The sequence below is a fragment of the Meriones unguiculatus genome, chromosome X (genome assembly GCF_030254825.1).
Source record: "Meriones unguiculatus strain TT.TT164.6M chromosome X, Bangor_MerUng_6.1, whole genome shotgun sequence".
In the NCBI taxonomy this organism is placed as follows: Eukaryota; Metazoa; Chordata; class Mammalia; order Rodentia; family Muridae; genus Meriones; species Meriones unguiculatus.
This window is the reverse complement of record NC_083369.1, coordinates 16,594,700-16,606,702: the sequence shown is the minus strand read 5'-3', so window position 1 is coordinate 16,606,702 and position 12,003 is coordinate 16,594,700.

Here is a 12,003-nt window from a genome sequence, read left to right as displayed (position 1 = left end):
TGGCGAGAAATTCGAGTTCTGAGGATTGTGGGAACCGTCTCTTTTCCCATTTTGAAAGCTGAAGGACGTCTCCGTCGGGCCGCGTGCAGCCTTTTTCAGAGCACCAGAATGTGGTGTAACTGGCATTGATCCACACAGTCCAAACGAGGGTAGACCGCAGCAACACTTTATTCAACGTGTATTTATTGCGTGCCAACTGTATAAATCAAGCACAGCTGTAGCTGTTGGGGGAGTTGAGCCAAAAATACGTTGACATAGTCTAGAAAGTCTCCGTTCTTACGGGATTCGGTAATCTAGGGAGAACAGAATTTTAAATTATTTGCTGCTAAATACTGGAGATTAAAACTGGGGAGGGGGAGGGGAAGAAAAGTGAATTTGCGATGTTAGGAAGTGGCGGGGAAGGACTCCAGGAGTCTCTAACTACACATCCTTAAAAGGGGCGGTGATTGTAAACGGATGGGAAAATCTGATAGCCGCGTAATTCTAAGAGGTCAGTTAAAGAAGCCCCTCACAGATGCTAATGCCCAAAGGAAGGAATGAAGGGAATGTGTTCTACAGTTTTCAGTTCTCCTTGTTCAGTTAAAGGGGAAAAGAGCCTTAACTCGGTTTTTTAAGGAAGTCTGTAGGTTCCCACCTCCACTTTTCTGTTTTCTGATAAAAGGGACAGCTTTTTTTTTTTAACTGTTTTTCAAACGAACTTAATTTCTGCCTCAGTTGCTTAAATTAGGCTAGAATCTGGCCCTTGGTGGCTCACGCTAATCCCAACATTTAGGAGGCAGAGGAAGAAGCAGGCTAATCTCTGTGTGAGTTTGAGGCCACCCTTGGTTTACAGAGGGAGACAACCAAGGCCGACAGAGAAACCCTGTCTCAATAAACAAAACAAACAAACAAACCAAAACCCCAACAGCAACAAAAAGTAAACGTAACTAGACTGGAATGTTTTTCTTTGATATTTTTGCCTTAATCGTCTAGGCCTCACTTCACCGCTCAGAGATACCGGAAGTTTCCTATGACCTGCCTATTTAACTTTCTCCAGTGTTCTTATTTGCTTAATTTTCTGTAAAGAACTTAATAAGTTATTTGTTTATCGCATCATTTAAGAACAAAATAAAACCCCCAAATATGCGGAGACTAAGGCAAGAGGATTGCTCAAAGTTGGAGGCCATCCTAGTATACATTGTGAATTCCAGGTCAGCCTGAGCTAAAAGTGTGAGAGTACTTTTTTTAATGGAGATTCTCTCTATGAGACCCAGGCTGGCCTTGAATCTAGTCAAGCTTCTACTTCCCAAATAGTGATAATTCAAACCTGTATCACTACTCCCTGCTCAAGATTCGTGTAACTTTTAAAGACAACTTGATAATGTGTGCTAAAAGCCTGAGTGTAGCTGGGTTTGACAGTGCTTGCCTGTTATTGCAGTAAGTAAAAGGATAAAGCAGGATTGCCACAAGTTCAAGGCTGGTCTGGGCTACGTATGTAGTGTGTTCTAGGGTAGCCTGGGCTAGAGTGGGACTCTGTCTTTAAAAAATGCTAGTCATAGTGAAGGATTTTTTACTCTTTACATTACATGTGTGTGTCTGTGTTTTTTGTGCTTTTTTCCCCCAGTACTAAAAATAGGCCTGATGCTCTACCACTAAGTTAAATACCCAGTCTCTAGAAAGAAATCTTAATGGACATCTATGCAAGTAAAATGTAATCACTATTAGCCATTTAACCTTTCTCTTTTTCTGTATTGTCTTAGCCATTTTACAGTGTCCACGTGTTTAATAGGTTTTAGAAAGAAGAGGGCGTTTTTCATTCAGAAAGAAAAAAATCAGTCTGAATGTGAGACGAGAGCAAACATTCCTATCCCTTATTCCTTCCATGATTCAAACACACGTTGCTTTTGATTCCTTCTACCTGTCTTCCCATCTCTTTCAAAAGCATGAAGCTGCTTTGGGTATTTAGGAAATTATTCACTCCATTGCCAAACTCGAAATGCAGTCCACGATGCCACTAAGTACACTCTAGAACCATCCAAACCAGACACTGAGTATTTAGTTTCTGGTCAGCCTATTTATGGTTTTCCCATGTAATAAGAAAACGATTTAAAAAACAAACTTCTTGATTAAGTGACCTTTAGGAAAAAAATACATGTGTTCATTTCAGTGATCTGCTGATCACTATTTAGATCTATCAGTAGCTGTAATCACAAGACTCTGTTCTGTAGTAAGACTGGCATTGAAACAATAGTAACGTAAAGAACATCACACAGGAGAGGAGTGTACCAAAGGAAGTACCAGGAGAAGCTGCCACTTGTGCCTGAGACCTGAAAAGGCGGATCAGAAAAACGAGGGAGTAACACCTAGAGACTGAACAGCCTTATTTACATTCCCTGGGGTGAGAAAATGGAGCCTGAGGTACTGAAAAACTCCATGGCTTTCTCCAAGAAATATTCTATTTTCTCTTTTTACCCAGCGCCCACACAGCAGAATGTATCTGGTCCGTTTGCTTGTTTATTGATTTTATTGGTTTGCTTATAATTTGTCAGTCTCCCTGCTGGCTGGCTCCCAGCCCGAGAGTAAACACCGTGGGAGCCGAAGCTTGGCTCCACCCCCTAACAGCAGACTCTCCCTAGCCTAATATACTAACAGGCACCAATCAATATATATATATATATATATATATATATATATATATATATATATATATTTTTAATGAATCAACAAGTTAGTATGTAGTTCATGTTAGGATCTAGCCTAATAGCAATGAAAATCATTAAGTTTTTACAAGAAAGAGTAATATCTGATTCAAGCTTTTTAAAAAGCTCTTTATGGATGCTCTGTGTTTGATTTGGTTTTGCTTTTTTAAAAAAATATTTAAGTGAAAGAAAAACATTTACGGTTTTTGTGTGTTCAAAACTTCATCTTTTTTTTCCTCTCTCTAGAAAAAACCCCACTGTTTTAAGACATAATAAGTAAGTGCTATTTTTAAGACACTCCAAAGGTTGTGTGGAAAAGACAGCTTCAGAATATTTACTTTGTTCAGGTACTGCCTGTCATGTCTTTTAAGAATCTTTTGGCTCAAGAATCATGGACCTCTGTAATGGCACCAGTGGGCACAGTACATAGCACCTCGCCATCCCACATATAGAACACCCCACGGACTTCCCTCAGCTTCCGTCTCTACCACACTCCTCTCCACTGCCCTTTTGACTCCTTCCTTTGGCCAGGTTTCAGCGCAGCTAAGAGCACAGTTCACAGGTCACTCACATGTGTGGTTTGTTTGTGCACAGAAGGCATGAATATGATCACAGTAACTTACAGGAATGTATGAAAATGTCACAGTGATAAAAAACAAGGAAGGGTCACAAATGGAGCCCATTTTGTACAATTAATAACACTCTAATAAAACAGAACAAAGGAAAGATTAAAAAGTGAAACACACAGAGCACAGTAATCCTGTAGAGAGCATTTCAAGCCCCCAAAGCTTGAAAAAGAGTATGTTGTGTGTTTGCCTTATCTGTGGCAAGATTACAATTCCTTTTGCTTTTAACAGTACAATGGCCCATTTTCGCTGGGACTATGGTCACGTGCCTGTCAAATGTCCTGTTTGTACTGGCATTGTTATTGAAAACTGTTAGATCCTTGAGGCCTATTATCTCTGCAAAGTTCATTGTGGTGCATAGTGTTCCCCCTCCCCTTGTATCTTAATTAACTGGAGTTGTTAACCTCAAGAAAGTAAATTCTAGAATAGGAAGTATTATTGCAAATGCTTGACATATAGAAATAAAATGAGTTCTGGCTAATTGCACTGACATTAAAGGAATTTAGAGGAGCTTTATAGTCATGTCCATCCCCCAGCTGTTCTTGCAGCCATGACAGGTTTTCTTTACACCGTGCTGTCTGGGAGTTTAAAGGCAACCTGCTTTAGCAAAGCAATAGGTTGTGCCTTCCGTTATCCCAGACAGAAAAGTTCAGAAAAGCTCACAACACTTTTCCAACTCACGCCAAACAACTGGAATGTAACCTTTCTGTAACTAATTGAGAACAGGGTCAGAGAGAGAAGACAGGTGGGGATTTACAGAACACATATAGTACTACCTCTGATTAGTAACTCATTGTAACAAAATTCTCCTTTTAAATTATTTTTACTGTGAAGAATAAATGTTTAAAACTGGATCAGGTTAATGGTGGACTATCATCTCTGACATGAAATATACCAAGTGTCTCTCTGGAGACAAGATACTAAGCCAGGACTTTGCTTTTCCTTAGTCAGTCTCCTTAGTCAGCAAAAAGAAGTTAATAATAATAATAATAATAATAGTAATAATAAATAAATAAATAATGACCTTGAGCCTATCCGCCCCAACCTCTCCTTTCCACAGAGATCAGAAGTTAGGCCTCTACCATGTCCACCCACACTGTCCTTCAGGCATTTCGTATGCACAGCTGTTTTCCCTGGGGAACCATATTCAACAAGAAGCCACTCCTTTTGCCTTCCAAATCTCTTCAGAGAAGGAAGTGCCCTCCTTCCCAGCCCTCTGACTGGAAAATGCCAGCGTCCAAATATCTTCCCCTCCCCCTAGAACTCCAGGGAAAAATCCCAAGGCCACTCTCAGCTGCTTAACAGGCCACTCTCAGCTGCTTAACTCTCAACGCCCCAGGGAGGGACAGAAAAGACTTTGTTTAGAATGACAGACACCACCTCCACACTAAAATTCTCATTCTGATGTTTCAGGTAGGAATCTTAGGGTTTTAAGTTTTGTGTTTATTTATTTAAATTACTTTGGGGGGTTTTGTTTTTCCCAGTTTGGGTCTCTATGCAGTCCTGTCCAGGCTGGAATTTGCTATTGTAGACAAGACTAGGATCAAATATGCAGCTGCTGACTTCCTTGTTTCTGCTTCTTGAATGCTGGGATTTCAGGTGGTCACCACCACTGACTCCATTTTAAATAAGGTTTCTGCCACCAATAAGATTCATATTAAGGTGGCTGGAGAAATGGCTCATCAGTTAAGAATACTGGCTGCTCCTCCGGTGGTCCTGAGTTCATTTCCCCAGCAACCACATGCTGCCTCACAGCCATCTGGAATGGTATCTGATTCCCTTTTCTGGAGTGTGTGAAGATTGATCACTTATGTACATTAAATGAATGAATAAATAAATAAATGATTTAGAAAGAAAACAAAGTTTTTAAAAAGTTTTTAAAATGATTCAGATTACCGCCAACCTTTAGTTGAAACAATACTACCTTTCATTTACTGTATCCATACAGTGCAACAGAAGCAGCATTTTATTAAGTTCTCAGCCAAACCCCTTGAACAATGTTATGAGCACTGTGAGGACAATGAAGGCCAAAGCAGTGAGAAACAGCACTCATATATAATCTACCGGCTGTTGCACAACTAGTGAAAAGATGGTGCTACATTGAGACTTTTAAATGTGTCTCTAGACTCCAAAATTAGTTCTCAAGTGATTTGTACAATAGTAATTTATTTTTCACACCAACACAGTAGAAGCACACCTAAAATCACACCAATGAACTAAAAAAGGATTGCAAGTTTTTGTTATATACTAGGCATTGTATCCACAGTCTTACATATATAAAACAATGCTCTACCATTGAACTGTATACTCCTCGTAAAAGAACCAGGCCTGACCTTCCCACACCCCCAACGCCACCAGTCCCAAGGAACTAGGCCATAGGTCACCAATTCCAAAAAGAAGACAATGAAGTACCCTATCCAAGGAAGAGCCTGGAGAAAACCCAGTAATATTTAACCATCACCCTTAGCAAAGGCTAATCAGTGAAGACCTGAAATTTACCCAGGTGTTCCTTACAATAGGATGAGTAAAACAATTATGGTCTGACTTGGCCTTCCCAGCAAACAATTTCCTCCAGACACCCGATATTTGCTAAATACCAAACAATTATAAAACTGCGTAGCTGGAATTTCTCAAACCTTGCTGTAACCCTAAGTAAAAACCCTCTTCCCCCACTGCATCGGTGAGAGCGTGGGCCTGAGATTGAGTTTGTAATAAAACTACCCTACTGTGTCGGCATCGGAATAGTTCCTTGGTAGTCTTTGGGGCTCCCAAGACTTGGGCATAACACTAGCTGGAAATATTTTCTCAAAGATGATTTAAAAATTGAAGGGCAGGGCTGGCGAGATGGTTGAGCGATTAAGAGCACTGGTGGCTCTTCCAGAGATCCTGAGTTCAATTCCCAACAACGACATGGTGGTTCACAAGCATTTATAATGTGATCTGATGCCCTCTTCTGGCATGCAAGTGTACATACATATAAAGCACTCAGACATTAAATAAAAAATAAAATAAAAATAAATAAAAATTGAAGGGCTCTGGCTGTAGCTCAGTGGCCGAGTGTTTTGTCAAGCATATTCAATACTTAGCACTGCAAAGCAAAACAAAAAAAACAAAAAACAAAAAACAAACAAAAAAAAGCAAACATTTTTATACTCCCAGAATTTGGGAAGTTGAAGCTGAGAAAAAATCAGTGGCTATTATTTTAAAGTTTAAAGCAGAAGTCTGAACAAAGGCTAGCTAGGTGGAGACGTGTCCAGCCACCTTCAGGGAAGAACTAGCCTTAATGCCCTGAAGGGAAGAACTAGCTTTACTGCATTCTTTCCTGCTCACTAGAGATACAGTTGCTAGGAAACTGGCCCATCCCCCCTAGGAAGGGACACCAGACCATTAACGGTTTGAGGGCCTTCCTATAGCAAATCAATTCAAAATGCAACATCCCCTCTTGTGTTTTGACCAATAAATGCTTGCCAGGCAGGAATCCCCCTGCTTTGGGTATGCTGGGAGGGACCGGAATCTTTAAATCGCCCAACTAACCCGAGCACGAGGCTCTCGGCTCTCACCCTTTTGGCGGTGAAGGTATATGAGCCCAAGCTGTAGCTTGTAATAAAAAGATCCTCATGTGTTTTGCAACAGACTTGACTCCTGGTGATGGTCTTTTGGGGTCTCATGATTCGGGCACAACAAAGCAAAAGGATTTCCGACTTGAGGCTAGTCTCTATGTAAAATAAAATAAAATAATAAAATAAAATATAAATAAATAAAATAATAAATAAATAAATAAAAATAAAATAAAATAAAATAAAACAATAAAAAGCAAGTGTGCCTTCCAGTCCTGGAGTAACTGAGAAAGTAGACAGAAAAAGCTAGTGAACTGCACAATGCACTGTTGTTGCTCTTCTAATAATTAGTTGTTTTCACATAGGAGTCATATCTCAATATGCAGGTCAGATTGGTGTCAAATTCATGGTCATCTTACCTCAGCCTTCCAATGCTTTTACCCCCTGAACAATCCCACCAGCAGTACACATTCTCTCTCTGTCTCTCTCTTTTTCTCAAGACAGGGTTTTTCTGTGTAGCCCTGGCTGTCCTGGAACTCAATTCAGGCTGGCCTTGAATTCACAGAGATTCACCTGCCTCTGCCTCATGAGTGCTGGGATTAGAGGTGTGTGCCACCGCACCCAGCCATACTCTCTTTTTAATGTTATGTGTGTGTACATGTCTCACATGCACAAGGAGCCCACCACACTACCTCAAATGTCATTGTCAGGAACACCATCCTCTGAGGCATGACCTCTTTTGTTCTGAAACTTATGAATTACCATATGGCTATTGTTTCCTTTGGAAATTTGAGACTTTTAAAAAGTTCTGTGAAGAATAGTGTTGGGATTTTGATGGTAATTACTTTATTTATAGATTATAGTAAGATGGCCATTGTTACAATACTGGTCCTACCAATCCAGGAACATAGTGAGTCTTTCCATCTTCTGGTATCTTTTTGTTGTTTGTTTTGAAGACAGGGTTTCTCTATGTAGTGTTAGCTGTCTCCTGGACTCATTTTGTAGACAAGGCTGGCCTTGAACTCACAGAGATTTGCCTACCTCTCCCTGAGTGCTGGGATGACAGGTGTGCACCACCGTGCAGGGATTTCTGGTATCTTTTCTCAGTATCATAAATCTATTACTATATACGGTTTTCACTTGCTTAGAGTTGATTTTGAATAATATTTTTTCTTATTTATTTCTCACTATGTTTGTCATTTGTATATATGAAAATTATTGATTTTTGTGTGTTGATTTTGTATCCTGTTACTTTGCTGAACGTGTTTATCAGATGTAACAGTTTACTGGTGAAGTGTTTAGGGTCTTTTATATATAATAGTATACTGTTTGCAAAGTAGAATATTTTGACTTTCCCCCTTCCTGTTTGGATTCTTTTGCTCTCTGACTCTCATCTTATATCTCTAGACAACACTTCAAGTACTATACTGGATGGGTATGAAGAGATTAGCTATCCTTTTCTTGTACCTGGTTTTAGTAGAAATTCTTTGATTTTTTTTTTTTCATTTAGAATAATGCTGGCTGTGGACTTGTAAGCTGCTTTTATTATGTTGAAGTATATCCCTCATATCTCTAGCCTCTCCAGAACTTTCATCATGAAGGATGTTGGATTTTGTCAAAGGCCTTTCTGTATCTGATGAGAAGATCATGCGGTTTCTGCCTTTGACTCTGTTTACATGGTGGGTTATGTTTATTGATTTTCATATATTGAACCATCCCTGCATCTCTGGAATGAGCCTGACCACATGGATAATCTTTTTGATGTGTTCTTAAATTTGGATTGTATTGCATCTATGTTTATAAAATATATTGCTCTAGGTTTTGGTATTGGGATAATTATGGCTTCATAGAAAGACTTTACAAATGATTTTCATTTTGTATTTTGCAGAATATTGAGATGTATCGGCATTAGGATGTTTTTGAAAGTCTGATGGATTTTTGTGCTAAATGCATCTCACCTTGGCCTTTTTTAGTTGGGAGATTTTCAATTACTAGTTTTTTTAAAATCTCATCAGATATTATGGATATATTTAAATTATTTGTGTACTCTCCTCTCATACATTACAAACACTCATATTAAGGCTGGACAAGACAACCCAGTATGAGGAAAAGGATCTCAAAGGCAGGCAAAAGAGCCAGAGTCAAAGAACCATCCCATGAGTTCATGTCATAGATGGTCCCTGTGCCTATTACTGGGGAACCCTCTTGGACACTGAGCTGCTTATGGGGGAGAGGGGAGGGGCATAGGAGAAGAAGAGGGAGGGTGGGTGGGATTAGGGGAGGGGACTACAGCTGGGATACAAAGTGAATAAACTGTAATTAATAAAAATAAAATTAAAATTAAAAAAATAAAAATTAAATATAAAAGACAGTGCTAAAAAAAAAAAACAAGCCAAAGACAGCCCCACTCCCACTCTTAGGAGTCCTACAAGAACACTAAGCTACACAACCATAACATGTATGCAGAGGACCTAGCTCAGACCATGCAGTTTCAATGATTATCATTTCAGTCTCTGTGAGCTCCAAAGAGCCCTGCTTAGTTGATTCTGTGGGTGGTGTTTTCATGGTGTCCTTGACCTTTGCCTTCTACAGTCCTTCCTTCTCCTCTTCAGAGTTCTTCTGGCTTCCCCTAGTGTCTGGCTGTGGGTCTCCGAATCTGTCTCTATCACCCCTCTGATGACAATTGGGCTAAGCACTGATCAATAAATAAAGCAGAATGTCATTAGGAATCATTTGTTTGCCTTTCTGTTTTGTTTTGTTTTGTTTTTTGTTTTTTGGCTCTAAGCTGGGTCTCAGTCTGTCCTGCCTCTGGTTCCTGGCCATACAGACAGTGTCAGGCATAGGCTCCCTCTTGTGGCCTGGGCCTGAAATTGAACCAGTCATAGGTTAGTCACTCCAAGTTCTGCAACCACCATTATTTCAGTCTTGTTGGACAGGCAGGACAGGTTGTAGGCCAAAGGTTTAGTGATTGGGTTGATGTCCCTGTCCCACGGCTAAGAGCCTTGCTTGGTTATAGAAGATGACCAGTCCAGACTCAGTATTCTCCATTACTAGGAGTCTTCACTAGGGTCACCACGGTAGATGCCAAGGAGTTTTCACTGCACTAGGTTTCCATACTGCTTCCCACCCCAGTTACAGCTTTCTCTCCCAGTACTTTTGTTCTCCATCCCACACCCCCACCTGATCCTTCCTGTTCCCATCCCCACCTGCCCCAGTCCTCCCACAAAATTTACTCTATTTCCTCTTTCCAGGGAGATCTAGGTGTTCCCCCCTCACCCAGCCTTGTGCATTCCTTGTTACTTAGGCTCTCTGGGTCTGTGCATTTGTAGCATGATGAAGTTGGTAAAAATCTTTTTACATTCTGTAGACTACTGTTTTGTCCTAGTGATGGTGTTCTTTGCCCTACAGAACCTTTTCAGTTTCACGAGGTCTCATTTATTGATTTGTTGTTCTTAGAGCATGTGTTATCAGTGTTCTGTTCAGGAAGTGGTCTCCTGTGCCAATGCATTCAAGGATTTTGTCAAAGACATTTTCAGTATCTAATGAGATGATCATTTTTTTCAGTTTGTTTATAAAGTGGATTCTATTGATGGATTTTCGAATGTTGAACCCTTCCCTACATCCCTGGCATGAAGCCTATTTGATCATGGTGGACGATGTTTTTGATGTGTTCTGGGATTCGGTTTGCAAGTATTTTATTGAGTATTTTTGCATCAATGTTCGTAAGAGAAAGTGGTCTGAAATTCTCTTTGTTTGTTGAATCTTTGTTTGGTTTGGGTACCAGGGTGGCTGTGGTCTCCTAAAAATTAATTGGGCAGCGTTCCTTGTGTTTCTATTTTGTGGAATAATTTGAGGAGTATTGACAGTAGTTCTTCTTTGAAAGTATGGTAGAATTCTGTACTAAGACTATCTGGCCTTGGTTGTTTTTTTTTTTTATTGGGAGACTTTTATTAACTGCTTCCATTTTTTCTTGGGGTTATAGGTCTATTTAAATGGCTTATATGATCTTGATTTAACTGTGGTAAATGGTATCTATCAAGAAAATTATTCATTTCTATTAGATTTTCCAATTTTGTGGAGTATAAGCTTTTGAAGTAAAACCTAATAATTCTTTGGATTTCCTCAGTGTCTGTCTTTATGTCCCCCTTTTTAATTTCTGATTTTCTTGATTTGGATATTGTCTCTCTGCCTTTTAGTTAATGTGGCTAAGAGTTTGTCTATCTTGTTGATGTTTGCAAAGAATCAGTTCTTGGTTTCATTGCTTCTCCGTATTTTTCTCTTTGTTTCTAATTTATTGATTTCAGCCTTAGGTTTGATTATTTCCTGCCATCTACTCCTCTTGAGTGTGCTCATTTCTTTTTGTTCTAGAGCTTTCAGGTGAGCTGCTAAGTTGCTTCTATGAGATGTCTCCAATTTCTTTATGAAGGCACTTAGAGCTAGAGGCACTTTCCTCTTAGCACTGCTTTCATGGTGTCCCATAAGTTTGGGTATGTTATGCCTTCATTTTCATTATATTTTAGAAAGTCTTTAATTTCTTTATTTCTGACTCACCCATTGGTCATTGAGTAGAGGGCTGTTCAGTTTCCATGAGTTTGTAGGCTTTCTGTTGTTGAAATCAGTGGTGACCTGATAGGATACATGTGGTTATTTCAATTTTCTTGTGTCTGTTGAGATTTGCTTTGGGACAGAATATATGGTCTATTTTGGAAAGGTTCTGTGAGGTGCTGAGAAGAAGTTCTTTTGTGCTTGGTAAAATGTTCTGTAGATAGCAATTAGCTCCATTTGGTTTATAACATTTGTTAGCTCCAGTATTTTTCTGTTTAGTTTCTGTCTGGATGACTTGTCTTTTGGTGAGAGTGATGTATTGAAGTCTTCCACTATCAGTGTGAGACTATCAATTGATATGTGATTTAGGCTTTAGTAATATTTCCTTTATAAATGTGTGTGCCCTTGCATTGGAGGACTAGATGTTAAGAATTCAAAGATCATCTTGGTGGATCTTTCCTTTGATGAGAAGTGTCCTTCCATGTCTCTTTTGATTAACTTTTATTTGAAGTCTATTTTGTTAGATATTAGAATGGCTATACTAGCTTGTTTCTTAGGTTCATTTGCCTCAGAAACCTTTTTCCAGCCCTTTACTCT